An 18,348-nucleotide genomic window follows, 5' to 3' on the forward strand; every position below is an offset into this window, starting at 1 on the left:
GTGCGACACATCGTCTAACCAGCCTGATTAATTATTAAAAAAGAAAATTGTTAAGTCATGGCTCTGTAAGAGGCGAGACGTCTACAGATCCGTCTGTCTGGCTATTTGTTTGTTTGTCCAGGGATGATCGGGACAAATAATTGTTTGACCGATCAGCGCCAAATGTCTTGTGCACTCTGGCAGTAGCCTGCCTATGTTCCCTTAGCCCTATGTTCCCTCAAAACTAACTCTAACCTTTCTATCTTTGAGCTAAAAGGATACAGCCCAGATGTATATTACAGCCCAGATGTATATTATTACAGCCCAGATGTATATTATTACATCTGGGCTGTAATAATATAGCCAGGCATCTCATCTACAGTAACAATAATAATAATAATAATAATTGTAATTTTGCACTGATAATCAAGTTGTTTTTGTTTTACATTGCTATGAACTATTGATTGATGCTGATGTTGCAGTTTGTGCCACTTGTTATCGCCTCGGTCTCTCCCGGCAGTCTCCAAAATGTACTGCAATAAAGACATAATGTTTAAGATAGGATTAGATAAAACCGGGCATTCCTACATCATGCCAGTGAAGCGATCAATGCAGCACTGCAGAACAACAGCTTACATTAGAATGGCTGCTTCATTCTCCCCCGTTGTATTTTTACTATCCTGAGACAGAAGCTGAGAGGCAGACAGTGTTAGGGTAGTATTACGTACAGTATACTACCCGTTGGTAGTTTTATAATGTATTTCAGGACAGGCGCTCAAGGCACCGTCACCAAATGGAACTAATTTAGCATTTTTGCTTTCACTGTTTATTCAATTCTTTGGTGTTTGAATGCTTTCCATGATACAGGGTTATGTTGTCATATATATGTGGAGTTATTCTTCTGCTCAGCCTTCCACCTACGCAACTGCATTTTAAGAAATGTCAGAATGGCAGAGCACAGCCACACCTAAGACTAATCTACTGTATATTACGCAAACCACTATGCTGCAACTGATATCAGTCACATCTATATACAGTACATCTAGATACATTTTGTATTATTGGTATTTTCTCCAGCAGTGGTCCAACCCAAATATCTGTTTTGTGTTTTTTTGTTCTTTAAGCAAGCACATACTTCCCGTACAACAAAGATTTAAAAAATATATTGGTAGCACTTGCTATGCATTCTATGTGTATAACGCATCATGAACATACTTATAAGGCATTATAATCTGCACATAACCCTGTATAATCAGATTTATAAGAGCTCATACATACTTATGCTTTATTACCATAACCATAACACATTATAAGGCATTTTATAATGACTTATAAGTATCAAGTGTTATAATACTTCATAATTGCTGCCAAACTGGAAACAATTGCTATGCATCTCCAAATTAATTCTCATAGTTATAATCCATTGTAATCAATTGATAATGCTTTATTATCACTGTTATAATGTGTCATAATTATTATAATGCATTATTATAATGCATTACACTGCAATTATAAGTGGTCATTTGTTACTTTATGATCATTTGATGAGGCTTTATTATCACGTTCATAATGCCTTATTATCACTTATTAGGCATTATACTGTGATTATAAGTTAATATAAAGTGAACATTTGTAACATTTGATCATTTTATAAGATGTTATTATTAATTTTTATCACCTTTAAATCACTGTAATAATGCATTATAATTACTGTTATAATGCATTACACTATGATCATAAATTATTATAAGTGGCCATTTGTTACTTTAAGATAATTTAATAATGCTGTATTATAATGTCTAAAATGCCTTATACTCACTGTCATAACGCATTTTAATTATAATGCCATATTATCACTTATAATGCATTATAACTGTGATTATAATACATTATAGCAGAGCATTATCAATTGATTATAATGGAATATAACTATGAGAATTAATTTTGGGTTGTATAGCAAGTTTTACAAAGTGGGGAGCAATTACGAAGTATTATACTTGACAATACAAGTCATTATAACATGCTGTATAATGTGTTATGATTGCATTATACATTGTTATGAATATTTATAACTGTAATCATCATGTGGTATAAGCATAATACAATGCATTTATACTTGAACTTACAAGTCATTATAATAAGCTTTATAATGTGTTATAGTTATGGTTATAAAGCATTATAAATGATTATGATCAGCATTACAATGCCTTATAAGTATGTGTATAATGCGTTATACACATGGGATGCATAGCAAGTGCTACCAATATATTTTTAAAGAGTGAGACTAGAAAAGCAGAGAACATCTCAAACCAACAGCGCTCTCACATTTCTATTTCTGCTGTCACATTAATCCATAATAGATCTCTACTTTGTTGGTGATCAGCAACTCGGTTTAAGAAGAATTCCCATTTAGAATAGTGGTTATTTCAAAGCAAATGGCTTTTGATAATGCAGATCCCTCTAAAAACATGTCATAGCACTGCAAACTCAGGGGATGTAGCAGAGTCACTGAGATCTCCCCTATTATTAGACTCCTCTATAATTAGAGGCGGCTTTGGTGCTGAAACAACAGGGAATTAAAAGACATTCACATCTGAATGGATGGATGAAGTGCTGACACATGGTTGCAAAGGATATCTGTAGAGATATACAATGACATTGTATGCCAGCTTCAGCCATCTGCTGGATTGGTACTCAGTCCTGTGGTTTCTTAGTAAACAATTGTATTGTTTTTCCTCAAAACCCTGTTGACCTCACTCTGAAACTAAGAAGGCTTTACCACTAATAACATAGCTCACTAATAACAGGTTTTCTATGGGTTAATGATGTGGGATTTTCTGATCAAGTGATGGAGATACTTTTATACCAGGCTGGGTAACACTTTAGAATAACTATTCGTTATAAGTAGTTAATAGATCATTCATAAACTGTCAGTTAATGAGTTATTAATGACTTGTTAAGCATTTGTTAATAGTTAGTTAAGGATTAATAACAATGCCATATAACTGCTTAATAGATCATTTATAAACCATTAATTAATGAGTTATCAATGTCTTGTTAAATGTTTGTTAACAGCTAGTTAAGGAGTTGTAAACATGCCTTATAGATAGTTAATAGATTACTGACAAACAATTATTTAATTAGTTATCAATGACTTGTTAAATAGGTTTTAATAGTATGTTAAGGATTTATAAATATGCCTTATATATAGCTAATAGATCACTCACAGAGTATTAGTTAACTGACTTAATAACTGTATGCTGATTATTTATAACTATGTCTTATAAATGCCTTATAACTAGTTAATAGATCATTTATAAACCATTAGTTAATGAGTTACGAATGTCTTGCTAAATATGTGTTAACAGTTAGTTAAGGAGGTATAACTATCCCTTATAGATAATTTATATAATACTCACAAACTATTAGTTAATGACTTGTTAATAGCTTGTTAAATATTTACTACCTGTACGCTAATGATTTATAACTATGCCTTATATATGTTCAAATGATTATGAACAAGCTATTAGTAAAACACTTACTAATGGCTAGTTAAGTAGTTGTTAATAATTAATATATGTTATTGGGTAGTTATTCTAAAGTTGCAACTATTCCTCATTTACTAACATGAGTTAAGTATTTGTTAATGGTTAATTTATGTTATTGGGTAGTTATTCTAAACTACTCCTCATTTACTAACATGAGTTAAGTATTTGTTAATGGTTAATTTATGTTATTGGGTAGTTATTCTAAAGTTGCCACTACTCCTCATTTACTAACAATTAACAAATACTTAACTTACCTTTTACAAATCAATTGTTAATGATTTGATTCTCATCTACTAATACCAAAGACACGTTGTACAACAGCAAATGGGGGGTACAGAAATTTGATGTGATACTGTGGACATATTTCACATTTTGGTACCTCAACCTTGTTCAATATTTTACAAAATAAATACCACAGATGAAATAATGAACAATGTATTTTTAATTAATAAAGAAAACAGTACAAAAATAACAAATGCATCAATCTAAAATAACAATAGCAAATAAAGACATAGTCATATCAACAGTAAAACAGAAATTAGAAATAACCAAAAGGAATACCTTCATAATCCCATCATAATCCGCCTTTACAGTCCAGATTACATATTGCTTTATCCAGTGGATATACAGCACACACATTAGCTTTAGCGTTATAGCAGGCCTTCTGCAGTAAGCAGTATGGCCACAGCAACACCATGTGCTAAAATTGTAGCTATGCTAATATTGTAGCTAACAGGCTAATAAGTGTTCCCAAATTATAAATCTTACTCTTTTTTCATCAAACAAACAAAAACGAATTATTTACATTAACTAATAAACACTACAGTCCATACAGTTTTCATGGTTTTGCACTACATCACCTGAAATGCATAAAATAGAATACCCAATGTATACAGCCCCTTCTCTTGTGTCTTGTTCACAATAACTGAACAACATCCTGCTCCTTTCAAAATAAAAGGCAGGTCAGCTTCAGAACTCCATTGAGACACACTGCCATCTACTGACACAAAGTGGTATTGGTACTACACTAACACTACAGACTAGTGTAGTTGCATGAACTGAACTGTATAGGAGAATAAGATAAAAATACATGGATCATACATGGAACATACATGGAACATACGTGGAACATTGCCAAAAAGGGTAGATAAGAAATGACAGATCTACAAGCTCACAGCAAGACGCATTGCAACTTGTTGTGAGCTTGTAGATCTGCTATTCCTGATCTGATATTTCTGGCGAATGAAGAGAAACTGAAGAAAATAATTGCAACCTCACAAAATTTCAAATTGAGGGTTATTGCTTCTAAAAAGGCCCAGTAAACACCCAGGGGTCAGTTATGAGTCCATTTCTAGTCATGGTCTGGAATATTGAAAAGGGCCATTCTTCTTGAGTTTTTCTTCATTCAGTAGAAATATCAGATTAGAAATAGCAGATCTACAAGCTCAAGTGTGAGCTTGTAGATCTACTATTTCTAATCTGATATTTCTACTGAATGAAGAAAAACTGTTCAGTTCATGCAACTATGCTAGTCTGTAGTGTAGTACCAATACCACTTTGTGTCAGTAGATGGCAGTGTATCTCAATGGAGTTCTGAAGCTGAACTGCCTTTCATTTTGAAAGGAGCAGGATGTTGTTCAGTTATTGTGAACAAGACACAAGAGAAGGGGCTGTATACATTGGGTATTCTATTTTATGCATTTCAGGTGATGTAGTGCAAAACCATGAAAACTGTATGGACTGTAGTGTTTATTAGTTAATGTAAAGAATTCGTTTTTGTTTGTTTGATGAAAAGAGTAAGATTTATAATTTGGGAACACTTATTAGCCTGTTAGCTACAATATTAGCATAGCTACAATTTTAGCACATGGTGTTGCTGTGGCCATACTGCTTACTGCAGAAGGCCTGCTATAAAGCTAAAGCTAATGTGTGTGCTGTATATCCACTGGATAAAGCAATATGTAAGCTGAACTGTAAAGGCGGATTATGATGGGATTATGAAGGTATTCCTTTTGATTTTGAATTACTGTATTACTGTTGATATGACTATTTATTTATTTGCTATTGTTATTTTAGATGGATGCATTTGTTATTTTTGTACTGTTTTCCATATTCATTAAAAAATAAATTGTTCATTATTTCATCTGTGGTATTTATTTGTAAAATATTGAACAAGGTTGAGGTACCAAAATGCGAAATATGTCCACAATATCACATCAAATTTCTGTACCACCCATTTGCTGTTGTACAACGTGTCTCTGGTATTAGTAGATGGGAATCAAATCATTAACAATTGATTTGTAAAAGGTAAGTTAAGTATTTGTTAATAGTTAGTAAATGAGGAGTAGTGGCAACTTTAGAATAACTACCCAATAACATATATTAACCATTAACAAATACTTAACTCATGTTAGTAAATGAGGAGTAGTTGCAACTTTAGAATAACTACCCAATAACATAAATTAACCATTAACAAATAATTAACTCATGTTAGTAAATGAGGAGTAGTTGCAACTTTAGAATAACTACCCAATAACATAAATTAACCATTAACAAATACTTAACTCATGTTAGTAAATTAGGAATAGTTGCAACTTTAGAATAACTACCCAATAACATATATTAACTATTAACAAATACTTAACTAGCCATTAGTAAGTGTTTTACTAATAGCTTGTTCATAATCCTTTGAACATATATAAGGCATAGTTATAAATCATTAGCATACAGGTAGTAAATATTTAACAAGCTATTAACAAGTCATTAACTAATAGTTTGTGAGTAATATATAAATGATCTATAAGGGATAGTTATACCCCCTTAACTAACTGTTAACAAATATTGAACAAAACAGTAGTAACTCATTAACTAATGGTTTATAAATGATCTATTAACTAGTTATAAGGCATTTATAAGACATAGTTATAAATAATAAGCATACAGTTAATAAGTCAGTTAACTAATACTCTGTGAGTGATCTATTAGCTATCTATAAGGCATATTTATAAATCCTTAACTTACTATTGAAACATATTTAACAAGTCATTGATAACTCATTAACTAATAGTTTGTTAGTAATCTATTAACTATCTATAAGGCATGGTTACAACTCCTTAACTAGCTGTTAACAAACATTTAACAAGACATTAATAACTAATTAACTAATGGTTTATAAATTATCTATTAAGCAGTTATAAGGCACTGTTATTAATCCTTAACTAACTATTAATAAATGATTAACAAGTCATTAATAACTCATTAACTAACAGTTTATGAATGATCTATTGACTACTTATAACGAATAGTTATTCTAAAGTGTTACCGAGTTATTAATTCAATTACTTACCTACTGCCCTTTATGTAGGGCAACAACAAAGGAGTTTCACTCCTGTCTCTGCTGGGCTAGTGTCTTTACAGAACTGCAGATGTGATGCAGGGTCTTCAGCTCTCCCTCCACTGTACTGTCCTGTCCCAGGTGTTCTTGTGTCAGCCTCTTTTTCGCTTACCGACAGGTCCGACCTGATGGTCAGCATCATAACAACAACAACTGCCCTTCACTTGACACCATGTCTAGTGAAGGGCAGTCGGTGTCAGGACAACCTATTCTTTTCAGAGAGCAAAATCAACCCAATCAATTTCCATTGCCTTCTCTTAATGATGGTCACCATGTTTTCTTGTTTGCTGTTTGTTTGGGTCAAAACTTTCCCAGTATTTTCCATCGGCTGTTTGTGTGCAAGGTTGACAGCTTGTCGTTCTCCAACATTCAGAGCCAAAACGAACAAAAAAAACTCTTGACTCTTGATTCTATATATACAGGACACAGTTCAGTTCTGGTATAACCCAGGGATAACAGTGCATCCATTTATAAAGTACATTGTAATTTATATTCCCAGTTATATCCATGGTGCTGCCAGCAGACATCTCTGACCCATTTCCTCTTCCAACTTTTTGTTCTTGTCTTGATGCTCCAGTGGGCTGCCTGTCTCTCTATATAGTGTTTGTCCCACATATGAGACAGGATGCATTATGGTACTGTAAACCTACCTGACACAAAGAGGTCCTCACACAACACCCATCTGCTCTGGATATTACGGAGCCCCTTAGGGGACATTACTAGGTAGATTGTTTTAAGGGTAGGTACATTATTTTAAGAGCTAGGTAGATTGTTTTAAGGGTAGGTACATTATTTTAAGAGCTAGGTAGATTGTTTTAAGGGTAGGTACATTATTTTAAGAGCTGGTGGTTTATGTTTTCTGGTATGGAAAAAAAAAACATAGGCTATAACATTTTTTTTGAGGGATGAGTTTTTTTTTTTGAGGGATGAGTTTTTTTTTTTGAGGGATAAGTTTTTTTTTTTGAGGGATGAGTTTTTTTTTTTGAGGGATGAGTTAATTTTTTTGAGGGATGAGGTTTTTTTTTTTGAGGGATGAGGTTTTTTTTTGAGGGATGAGTTGTTTTTTTTGAGGGATGAGTTTTTTTTTTAGGAGGGATGAGTTTTTTTTTAAAAAGAGGGATGAGGTTTTTTTTTTAGGAGGGGAGTTTTTTTTTTTAAAGAGGGATGAGGTTTTTTTTAGGAGGGATGAGTTTTTTTAAAAAAAGAGGGATGAAATTTTTTTTTTAGGTTAGTTTTTTTTTTCATGCATGACAAAAAAAAAAAACTTTGAAAAAAAAAAAAAAAACTTGGACCAAAAAAAAATATTATGCCTATCTTGAAAATAAAACCTCTCCTTTTCAAAGTCGCTATTTATAGAATAGTGGAGCGGCTAAGAGAAAAATCGTTCACTTTGTGATGCAAGCATGAAATTTGGTACATTTACTCTTCAAACCCCACTCTTTTCAAAAATACCGCTGGCCACGCAAAATTCCAAAATGGCGGCCCACAAATCCAAGATGTCTGTCCAAAAGTGAGGTTTTTCCTTTATAACTCGAAATGTATTGATTTTAAGCACCATAAATGTATTAAAGTTGAATATAAATTTCGGCATTGTGGATATTTTGGTACCACGTACATGACTGTATCTATTACGGTTCTTGAGATACAGCATATAGGTACTTTTACAGACTCAGGAGAGTAAGAAATGTGCAACATTGATTGTTAATAAGTGAATATGGTGATATTTGGTGTTATTTTCATAACCTGTTATTTTCAGTAGGGTTATAACATACAATTCTAAATCCAAGATGGCGTCCAAGATGGCTGCCATTAACTTAACTTAAGTAATCATATCTTACCAACTATGATACTTTTTTTTTGGCGTGCATATGTTTTTACCCGCTTGCTGAAAGCTGGCGGGTCTACAGACAGGCTGGGCCACTTGACACATATGCGACACCTATTTGTCATTGGCTGTCCTGGCTGTCCTTCACTACTTTAAGCCAATGGGGACACTTTCCCGTTTAAGCCAATGCCTCTCCTCCTTTGCAGCACCCGCCTCCCCTCGCCCCTCCCAGCACTTCCTTACACCATTGCATCTTACTTAGCCTCAGGCTACAGAGCTGCTAACCCCCCCCCCGGGGGGAGAGAGAGAGAGAGAGAGAGAGAGAGAGAGAGAGAGAGAGAGAGAGATATTAGCACTTCAAGCTATAGCGGATATATGTTGCTCACATGTTGCAAACACAGCAGCTATTGGTGAGGGCGGCTCCAGCTAAACAACAGGCCGCTCGATGTTCGTTTGTATGGAAGAATTTCACTGTAGATGTGGACAAAAACAACGGTGGAGTGACGAGCCTAGTCGACGATTTTAGCATTGTTAGCTTGACGTCAAGCGTCATGGTTGAACTTACACCTGGTGTTTGCATTTCTCCATTTACAACTCGTACATCTACATAAACGTTCAGATTTAAAATATAAAGTGCTTATCTCATGGCTACGGGTGTTATAATTATACACGGGCCCTCATAAGTACCCGTATCTTCCGTATCGTTGAATAAACAGCATTTTGATCCGATTGGTGGCCATTGTCTCCGTTTTTCTCAACTACGCGGCTGTAGCGGTTGGGGGGTGTATGCACTCTGACACATTATAACTCTATGAGAAAATGGCCGCCGATCGGAATAAAATGCTTTTTAATTAACAATACGGAAGATACGGGTACTTAGACCCACCCGAAATGATGTGTAACATCCGTGGCCATGGGGTAAGCACTTTATATTGCAAATCTGAACGTTTATGTAGATGTACAGGCTGTAAATGAACAAAGTGCAAACGCCATGTTGCAGTTCAACAAAGACGTCACGACGACATGTAGCCGTTTATTTGCAGTGGTGGAAAGTACCTAAGTACATTTACTCAAGTACTCTACTTAAGCTCACATTCGACGCGTTGTGAGCTTGTAGATCTGCTATTTTCAAATATTTAGTACTTTTGGTACTTCAAGTACATTTTGATGCCAATACTTTTGTACTTTTACTCAAGTACATTTTTAATTCTGGACTTTTACTTGTAACAGAGTATTTTTATATTGCAGTATTGGTACTTTTACTTAAGTAGAGAATTTGAGTACTTTTCCCACCACTGCTTATTTGGCCTTGCTTTCAAGACTCTTTTTGAAAATAGCTGATGTATTTCACCTCAAGTGGCGAAACTGGTCGTTTCTTTTGGGCTTGTTTTCATAGACCTCGTAGCTTGTTTCTCTCACAGCACAACACCAGCACTGGATTTTATCAATACATTTACTTACATCGGCAATTTGAAAATTGCCGATCTACAAGCATGCATTGTGAGCTTGTAGATCTGCTATTTTCAAATAAATATTTTATTAAATCTATTATGATGATGATTACTTAATATGCTAAATTTTTTTTTTTATAATTAACCAGTTGAGGTACTTTTACTTAACTGGAGTATTTCCAATTATCAGTACTTTTACTTCTACTCAACTACATCTCACAGGCAAATATTGTACTTTTACTCCACTACAATTATTTGAAAACTTTAGTTACTTTATAGATATACACATACAACACTAGCACTGGATTGTATCAATACATTTACTTACATCGGCAATTAGAACATTACCGATCTACAAGCATGCATTGTGAGCTTGTAGATCTGCTATTTTCAAATAAATATTGTATTAAATCTATTATGATGATGATTACTTATTATGCCTTTTTTTTTACAACACAGATCCTCTATGGGGGTCCCTGGCACTAAATAAAGTGGACAGCTGACTGAAAGGTGTCAATGGGGGAGTGATTAGAGGAGTGGCTAGGCTGAATAAATTACCCATTGTTCACGCCCATTACCTGGAGCTGAGAGGTGCTCCGAAGTGACAATTCTTTAGAAGGGATTATCTCAGTTTGCACTATTATAGATAACCAGATTCAAATGATCACATCTTCTTCAAATATGTTCCAATTTTGAAAAATGCCAACTTGCGGCATAAAGCATTGTACCCAGTCACATATAACCCCCCATGCAAGATCTGTGTGAATTTGGAAAATATTCATACATTTTCAAAACATTTTTTTCCCAGATTTTTCTAGCCGATCACAACGAGCTTGTAGATCGGCTATTTTCAAATATTCAATGTATTTCTATATAGGTTTAAACTTTAAAGTGCTTGGGTGGCCTATATATAGTCATTTCTTTTGAGATTGTTTTCATAGACCTGGTTGCTTATTTCTCTCGCCAAATCTGGCAACATCGTTCAGAACAGAGGCATAATCCTCGGACGTTCATAATGCCACGGAGTTAAAAAGTATTCCAGTCTTGATGATGACGAACCTTTATGTACATGTAGACCTACTCTATAGGCCTAAAGTAAGTGACAAAGTAATTATATCCCCTCATACCTGCAACCTACAAAGATATAATGGCCTGGCTGCAACAGAGAAGGCGTGCACGTGTTCTAAATGTTTTAACAACACCCGGTTGCATTGGCTGGGACATTCTGCACAATGAGCCTGCCGCAAGCGGGTATATTATGACTTTGTCATTTCTTGTTTGGTCTATGAATCCAATGGGGCCATTGCAGTACAGAATTTAGACGTTGATAAAAGTGGATATTTTGGTACCTAGTGCATGTCTATATCTATTGCGGTTCTTGAGATACAGCTTATAGGTTCTTTTACGGAATCGGGAGAGCATAAAAAAGAGGTTTTGAGTTACACCTCACAGTTGCAACTGCACAGAGCTGTACACATGAGACCCAGTTTATAGCACTTGCACCTGCCACGACAGCCACATTTACAGCCACATTTGGTAAGCTGTTTGCACGTCTTGGCTATTGGAGAGTTGGCTGTCCAGAAGACCTGCCATTCCTCACCAACCTTCTGCCATCCCCAGTCTGCAGGGTCCTCTGCTCCTGGCTGACACTGGGTTGCCTGGGCCCACACACAACCAGCCTGGTAGGCAGCACGCCTGGTGTGTTGGAGCAAAGCTGCTCTGGTTGGTGGGATTGACTCATAAGGCCTCTGCTTTCTGGCAAACATGTCAAACCTGGCCTCATCCACAGTAGCAGCTGTGCTGGATCTGTCATACATTAGGATGACAAACCTCTCCAGAATCTGTAGGTCACAATCCTCCACTGTGGGAGGGTAAATACCCAGTTTGGAGAATACAGGCGAGACCTCTGGGCATATGTCCCATGTCTGCCAAGCAGTTTTCTTGCCTTTGTCGCGGAAGGCTGACACGGTGTCACATCCTGTAAAGGCATGAAAGAATAGCAAGCTGATAGCCGCATCTTTGTGCACGCCAAACATGCTGCAGAACATGGTAGCCAATCCATCCTGATCAAGGCAAATGACACAGATGTTCTCATCTTAGCAAGTGTCTTCGCTGCTCTTCAAGAGGCTGGACTACAGCAGATGTGGGTTGCATTTGGACAAGGTCAGAGCCTGCGCTGGATCAGTGTGCATGACCTATTTCATTTTGTTGGCCAGGAGAAGGTCAAAGGCATGCTATTCTTTCATGCCTTTACAGGATGTGACACCGTGTCAGCCTTCCGCAACAAAGGCAAGAAAACTGCTTGGCAGACATGGGACATATGCCCAGAGGTCTCGCCTGTATTCTCCAAACTGGGTATTTACCCTCCCACAGTGGAGGATTGTGACCTACAGATTCTGGAGAGGTTTGTCATCCTAATGTATGACAGATCCAGCACAGCTGCTACTGTGGATGAGGCCAGGTTTGACATGTTTGCCAGAAAGCAGAGGCCTTATGAGTCAATCCCACCAACCAGAGCAGCTTTGCTCCAACACACCAGGCGTGCTGCCTACCAGGCTGGTTGTGTGTGGGCCCAGGCAACCCAGTGTCAGCCAGGAGCAGAGGACCCTGCAGACTGGGGATGGCAGAAGGTTGGTGAGGAATGGCAGGTCTTCTGGACAGCCAACTCTCCAATAGCCAAGACGTGCAAACAGCTTACCAAATGTGGCTGTAAATGTGGCTGTCGTGGCAGGTGCAAGTGCTATAAACTGGGTCTCATGTGTACAGCTCTGTGCAGTTGCAACTGTGAGGTGTAACTCAAAACCTCTTTTTTATGCTCTCCCGATTCCGTAAAAGAACCTATAAGCTGTATCTCAAGAACCGCAATAGATATAGACATGCACTAGGTACCAAAATATCCACTTTTATCAACGTCTAAATTCTGTACTGCAATGGCCCCATTGGATTCATAGACCAAAAAACATATGCACGCCAAAAAAAAAGTATCATAGTTGCTAAGATATGATTACTTCAAGTTAATGGCAGCCATCTTGGACGCCATCTTGGATTTAGAATTGTATGTTATAACCCTACTGAAAATAACAGGTTATGAAAATAACACCAAATATCACCATATTCACTTATTAACAATCAATGTTGCACATTTCTTACTCTCCTGAGTCTGTAAAAGTACCTATATGCTGTATCTCAAGAACCGTAATAGATACAGTCATGTACGTGGTACCAAAATATCCACAATGCCGAAATTTATATTCAACTTTAATACATTTATGGTGCTTAAAATCAATACATTTCGAGTTATAAAGGAAAAACCTCACTTTTGGACAGACATCTTGGATTTGTGGGCCGCCATTTTGGAATTTTGCGTGGCCAGCGGTATTTTTGAAAAGAGTGGGGTTTGAAGAGTAAATGTACCAAATTTCATGCTTGCATCACAAAGTGAACGATTTTTCTCTTAGCCGCTCCACTATTCTATAAATAGCGACTTTGAAAAGGAGAGGTTTTATTTTCAAGATAGGCATAATATTTTTTTTTTGTCCAAGTTTTTTTTTTTTTTCAAAGTTTTTTTTTTTTGTCATGCATGAAAAAAAAAACTAACCTCATCCCTCTTTTTAAAAAAAAACTCATCCCTCCTAAAAAAAAAACTCATCCCTCAAAAAAAATAACTCATCCCTCCTAAAAAAAAAACTCATCCCTCAAAAAAAAAAACCTCATCCCTCAAAAAAATTAACTCATCCCTCAAAAAAAAAAAACTCATCCCTCAAAAAAAAAAATGTATCCCTCAAAAAAAAAAACTCATCCCTCAAAAATAAAAACTTATCCCTCAAAAAAAATACCTCATCCCTCAAAAAAAAAAACTCATCCCTCAAAAAAAATGTTATAGCCTATGTTTTTTTTTTCCATACCAGAAAACATAAACCACCAGCTCTTAAAATAATGTACCTACCCTTAAAACAATCTACCTAGCTCTTAAAATAATGTACCTACCCTTAAAACAATCTACCTAGCTCTTAAAATAATGTACCTACCCTTAAAACAATCTACCTAGTAATGTCCCCTAAGGGGCTCCGTAGGATATACTGTGTGTACATATAGAGATATGTATGCGTGTACATTCACATAGAGTACTAACTCTCTCTGCCTCAAAGAGATGAGATTAATAGATTTTTCTAGTGGTGTAAAGCAGGGGTGTACAAAGGTTTTTCAAAGGGGGACATACATACATCAGGGCCGACTGCACCTCCTGTCATACTGTATCTTTGGATCATAACAAAGTCACATAATGTACGCATTACTCAAATTTTATTTAAAGCTGCACTATGTAACTTTCCTATTCTACCCCGGATTTGAACCTAGTTTCCCACGCAAGTGCTGACATTTTTACCATTGAGCTGCATGCTCAGGGGATTTTGACGCAATCTAAATGTCTCAATAGAAGAGCAGGGAGACTAAATACAACCACACCAATTGAATAAGTTATAATGTATTAACATACTCTAACAAATAGATTGGACAAAATTACATTTTATTCATTAAAAGAAAATTACATAGTGCCACTTTAACCACTGTGCAATATGAAGTCTTTTGTTGGCCTTTGTAGCCAAATGTAAGTCACTCATCTGTGCTGTGAACAAAACAAAGTCAAATGTCACCAGCAGGTGTGGAGAAAGTGTACAAAAATGTAAATAAATAACATGGAAATGGCCTTTCTTTAGAATCTTGAGAATGAAACAACACAAGGAACAAGCGGTTAGGAATCCTTGCAATTTCTACGGAGTATCTGCTCATGTTAATTTAAAAACGCTATACTGGCGGGCCATAAATAATACATTTAAGGAAGGCAGCTGCGGGCCATGTAAAATTGGCCCGCGTCCGGGGTGGACTTTGGACATCTAGTGTAAAATATGGAAGTAAAAGTACTTAAAGGCATATTAGTATGTAACTTTGCCCTGTGTTTACATAGTAAAACTATATATATACAATTTTACCCATAATCTATCTCTATACCAGCCACTGAATTAGTGTGGGTGGTGTTTACCTGCAGAAACAGATTGCCCTCTCACTGTACGTTGGTGTTTTTCACTGTTTGTTTTGGTTGCCCCAAGACATCCCCGTCTACCAAAACAAACAGAGAAAACACCAAAATATAGGAAGAGGGCAGTGTGTTTCTGCAGGTAAACACCACCACACTAATAGCAGATCGACAAGCTCACAGCAGTGGTCCAACATGTTGTCACACGTTAAGAGCTGATCGGCTATTTTCAGCGAAGATATTTAATGTAGAGTGAGGAAAAAAACTGAAAAGACACTAGTATAGAGCCCAGTGAGACTCCGCTCAATCATAGGGTTTAAGTGGTTAATGCTAACCACTGCAGGAAAATAAGCCCCCCAGCATGCACACACACACACACACACACACACACACACACAACTTTGTCAGGTTCGTGGTGATTGCATAGCATAGTGTGCCTGTCTCTTTCACTTATGTTGTTCTTTGAACTGTGTCACACAGGACAGAGGACTCTTCATCACAGAAGTGATGTCCTGGAGACAGTTGTCCTTGTCAACCCATCAGAGGACACTGTTTTATCAGAGGTAATACTTTATGAGATGTTTTTGTACTGACTTTGGTGCTATTAAGTTTTGTTAATTAGTTTTTTGTTTACTCAATTATTGTGTTTAACTTTGTATTAATTAAAACATTTCTGTAACCTAAATGTCCTCCTACAGTATATGAGAAAACAAACAACTGGACTGAACTGAGCTAAATCGGATTTAGTGATTACAGAGATTACGTACAGATACAGATCTTTCACTTCTCTCCATCACATTGATTTATTGATTAGTCTCTGTTACCTCTTTGGTTGGCTGCTGTTCAAACCTGGACGACGTTTTGTCGATTCTCAATTTGAATTTCCTACTATTTCCTCTTGAAATTGGTTCTTAAATTTGTTTGTTTTGACAGGATTGAGATGCAATTTCCCTAGTTGACGACACAGCTGCTGTCTTTCTATTTGTGTCCTGATTGTTTATATAGACTCTAAATATTTATACCTTGTTGTATGGCGGAGTATAATTAAGCATTACTCTCCTCTACTTTAGCCCAATATGTCCTTGTCTTCTCTCAAACATCTCTCTTCCTTCATCTTCTGTATACCTCCTCTCTCTCTCTCTCTCTCTCTCTCTCTCTCTCTCTCTCTCTCTCTCTCTCTCTCTCTCTCTCTCTCTGTCTCTCTGTCCCAGATCCAGGCTCTGGTCACAGACCCTGCAGGCCAGAAGCTCTTGGTCCTGAGTGGCCAGAGCTCAGATCACGGTGACCTTCTTCTTCAAACTGGGGTTTTCACCTACCAGACTTTTTCACGTGTCTTCGCTGAACCTGGGGTGAGTCATATCATGATCATGCTAAATATAGCATACGTTGATGAAAGTGAGAGATTACAAACATAAACAGCCCTGGTGTTTATAGGTTATTATAAAAGGTGACTCACACACATTTACATTTATATTGCTGCTGTCGGGCAGAAACCTTGTATCTTCATTATTTTCAATTACTTTGTCATACAACAGTGTTATGGAAAGTCACAAACATCTACAAGCTCACAGCTAATCTATAAGCTCACCACACATTTCATCGTGATGTGTTGTGAGCTTGTAGATCTGTTATTTTTGCTATTTCTGAAAATGTTTGAAAGTGAAAGTAGTTACAGTTATGTGTGTCTGTGGGTTTTATAAACTAGAGTTTCGGGCTGCTATGGGCCTCACACCTATGTCGCACGACTCGCACCACCGATCTGACCAATATGTCTGAGTCATAGTGATGGGGGCTTTGTCAGAGTACCTGTGTCCCTTTAATGCCGATAGAGATTTCTGTATCTGTCAATCCTTGTCCCTTCTATGCCCGTACATGGTGATCCCTGATAAGTATATGACCATATATTGGGATGCCCATATATGAGCATATCGGTTGGATCAACTGGATATTCATATATGAATCGGTGGTTCTGGACAACCGCATATCCGAAGTACTTGACGCCGGGCACCACACTCCCTTGAGTCCTCACCCCTGCACGAGCCAAGTTTGAGGTCGGTCGGTCTCATATATGCACATGACCATATATGGGCATAGCTGTCGGATCTGTGGCTCTGGACAACCGGATCTCCATATATGCCTATATATGGGCATATCGGGTTTGTTTATGGTTATATCTGAGTCATAGTGACATGCATATTGGCGTATCAGGTTTGTTTATGGTTATATCTGAGTCATAGGGACTTGGCCGTAGTCCTGCCTATATATGGGCGTGTCGGGTTTGTTTATAGTTATGTCTGAGTCAGAGTGACGTGGCCGTGGTCCGCCGGCCCGCCCTCCCATTAGCCAATTTTAATATACTGAACCAATGAAAAGTATTGAAGGAGCATTCACCAATTTTCCTGTCCTATCTTCATATAAATGGTCCTCACTAATGTTCATTAGATTGCACAATTATTATCTACTCACTCTGCGTCTCATTGGGGGGCTATGGACAGTTCAGAAACCTTTACCTTTAGTTCATAGAAACTACAGCCTTTCTCTTCCTGGAAAATTAGCATACTGAAATAGAAGCCATTGATCTGGCATTAATTTAAAAAAAAGTTAATCTTGTTTGAAATGTCCAAACCTGCCTACCGATAATGTCACTGATAGGCAGGTTCCTGAACTGTCAAAAGCCTTCCTCTGAGACACAGACCAAGTGACCAAGACCAAGACAGAAATGGTGGCATCACATGAGCATTAGTGAGGACCAATTATATTAAGATGTGGTCCTTTAACAAGAGCTTGTGACTAAATAATAACTACATTGGATCCATTGGAACACATGTTCCTTTTCCAGTTCCTGAAAATCAATGGTTTTGGACATACAAGGTTTCTACCCGACAGCAACAATATGCTTCATAATGTGAAATTCAGTGATGCTGCAGAAGCCTCCATTTTAGCTGCAACGGCATAAAGCACTCATCACTTGAAACCTTTTGTGGGGCTGTACGAAAATATATTCCGTTGCTCAGAAGTACTGTACAGAGGAAAATATAGTTCACTCTGACACCACCCTCTCCTTTTTCCAGATGAACCAAATAATTCTCTTCTGTGGATATTTTCCCCCCCACATTTTG

The 18,348-nt window shown here is 36.9% G+C and overlaps 1 protein-coding gene across 1 annotated transcript in view; it reads left to right on the top strand.

Moving 5' to 3' along the window:
- map1ab (microtubule-associated protein 1Ab) overlaps positions 1–18,348 on the top strand; it is a 50,965-nt gene that overhangs the window by 17,939 nt on the left and 14,678 nt on the right. Inside the window, exons 2-3 of the mRNA XM_080438113.1 lie at positions 15,710–15,792; positions 16,441–16,578. The gene's annotated coding sequence lies outside the window, so the exon portion shown is untranslated. The remainder of the gene's footprint in view (positions 1–15,709; positions 15,793–16,440; positions 16,579–18,348) is intronic.

Source organism: Gymnoscopelus braueri (assembly GCF_963280865.1).
Source record: "Gymnoscopelus braueri genome assembly, chromosome: 9".
In the NCBI taxonomy this organism is placed as follows: domain Eukaryota; kingdom Metazoa; phylum Chordata; class Actinopteri; order Myctophiformes; family Myctophidae; genus Gymnoscopelus; species Gymnoscopelus braueri.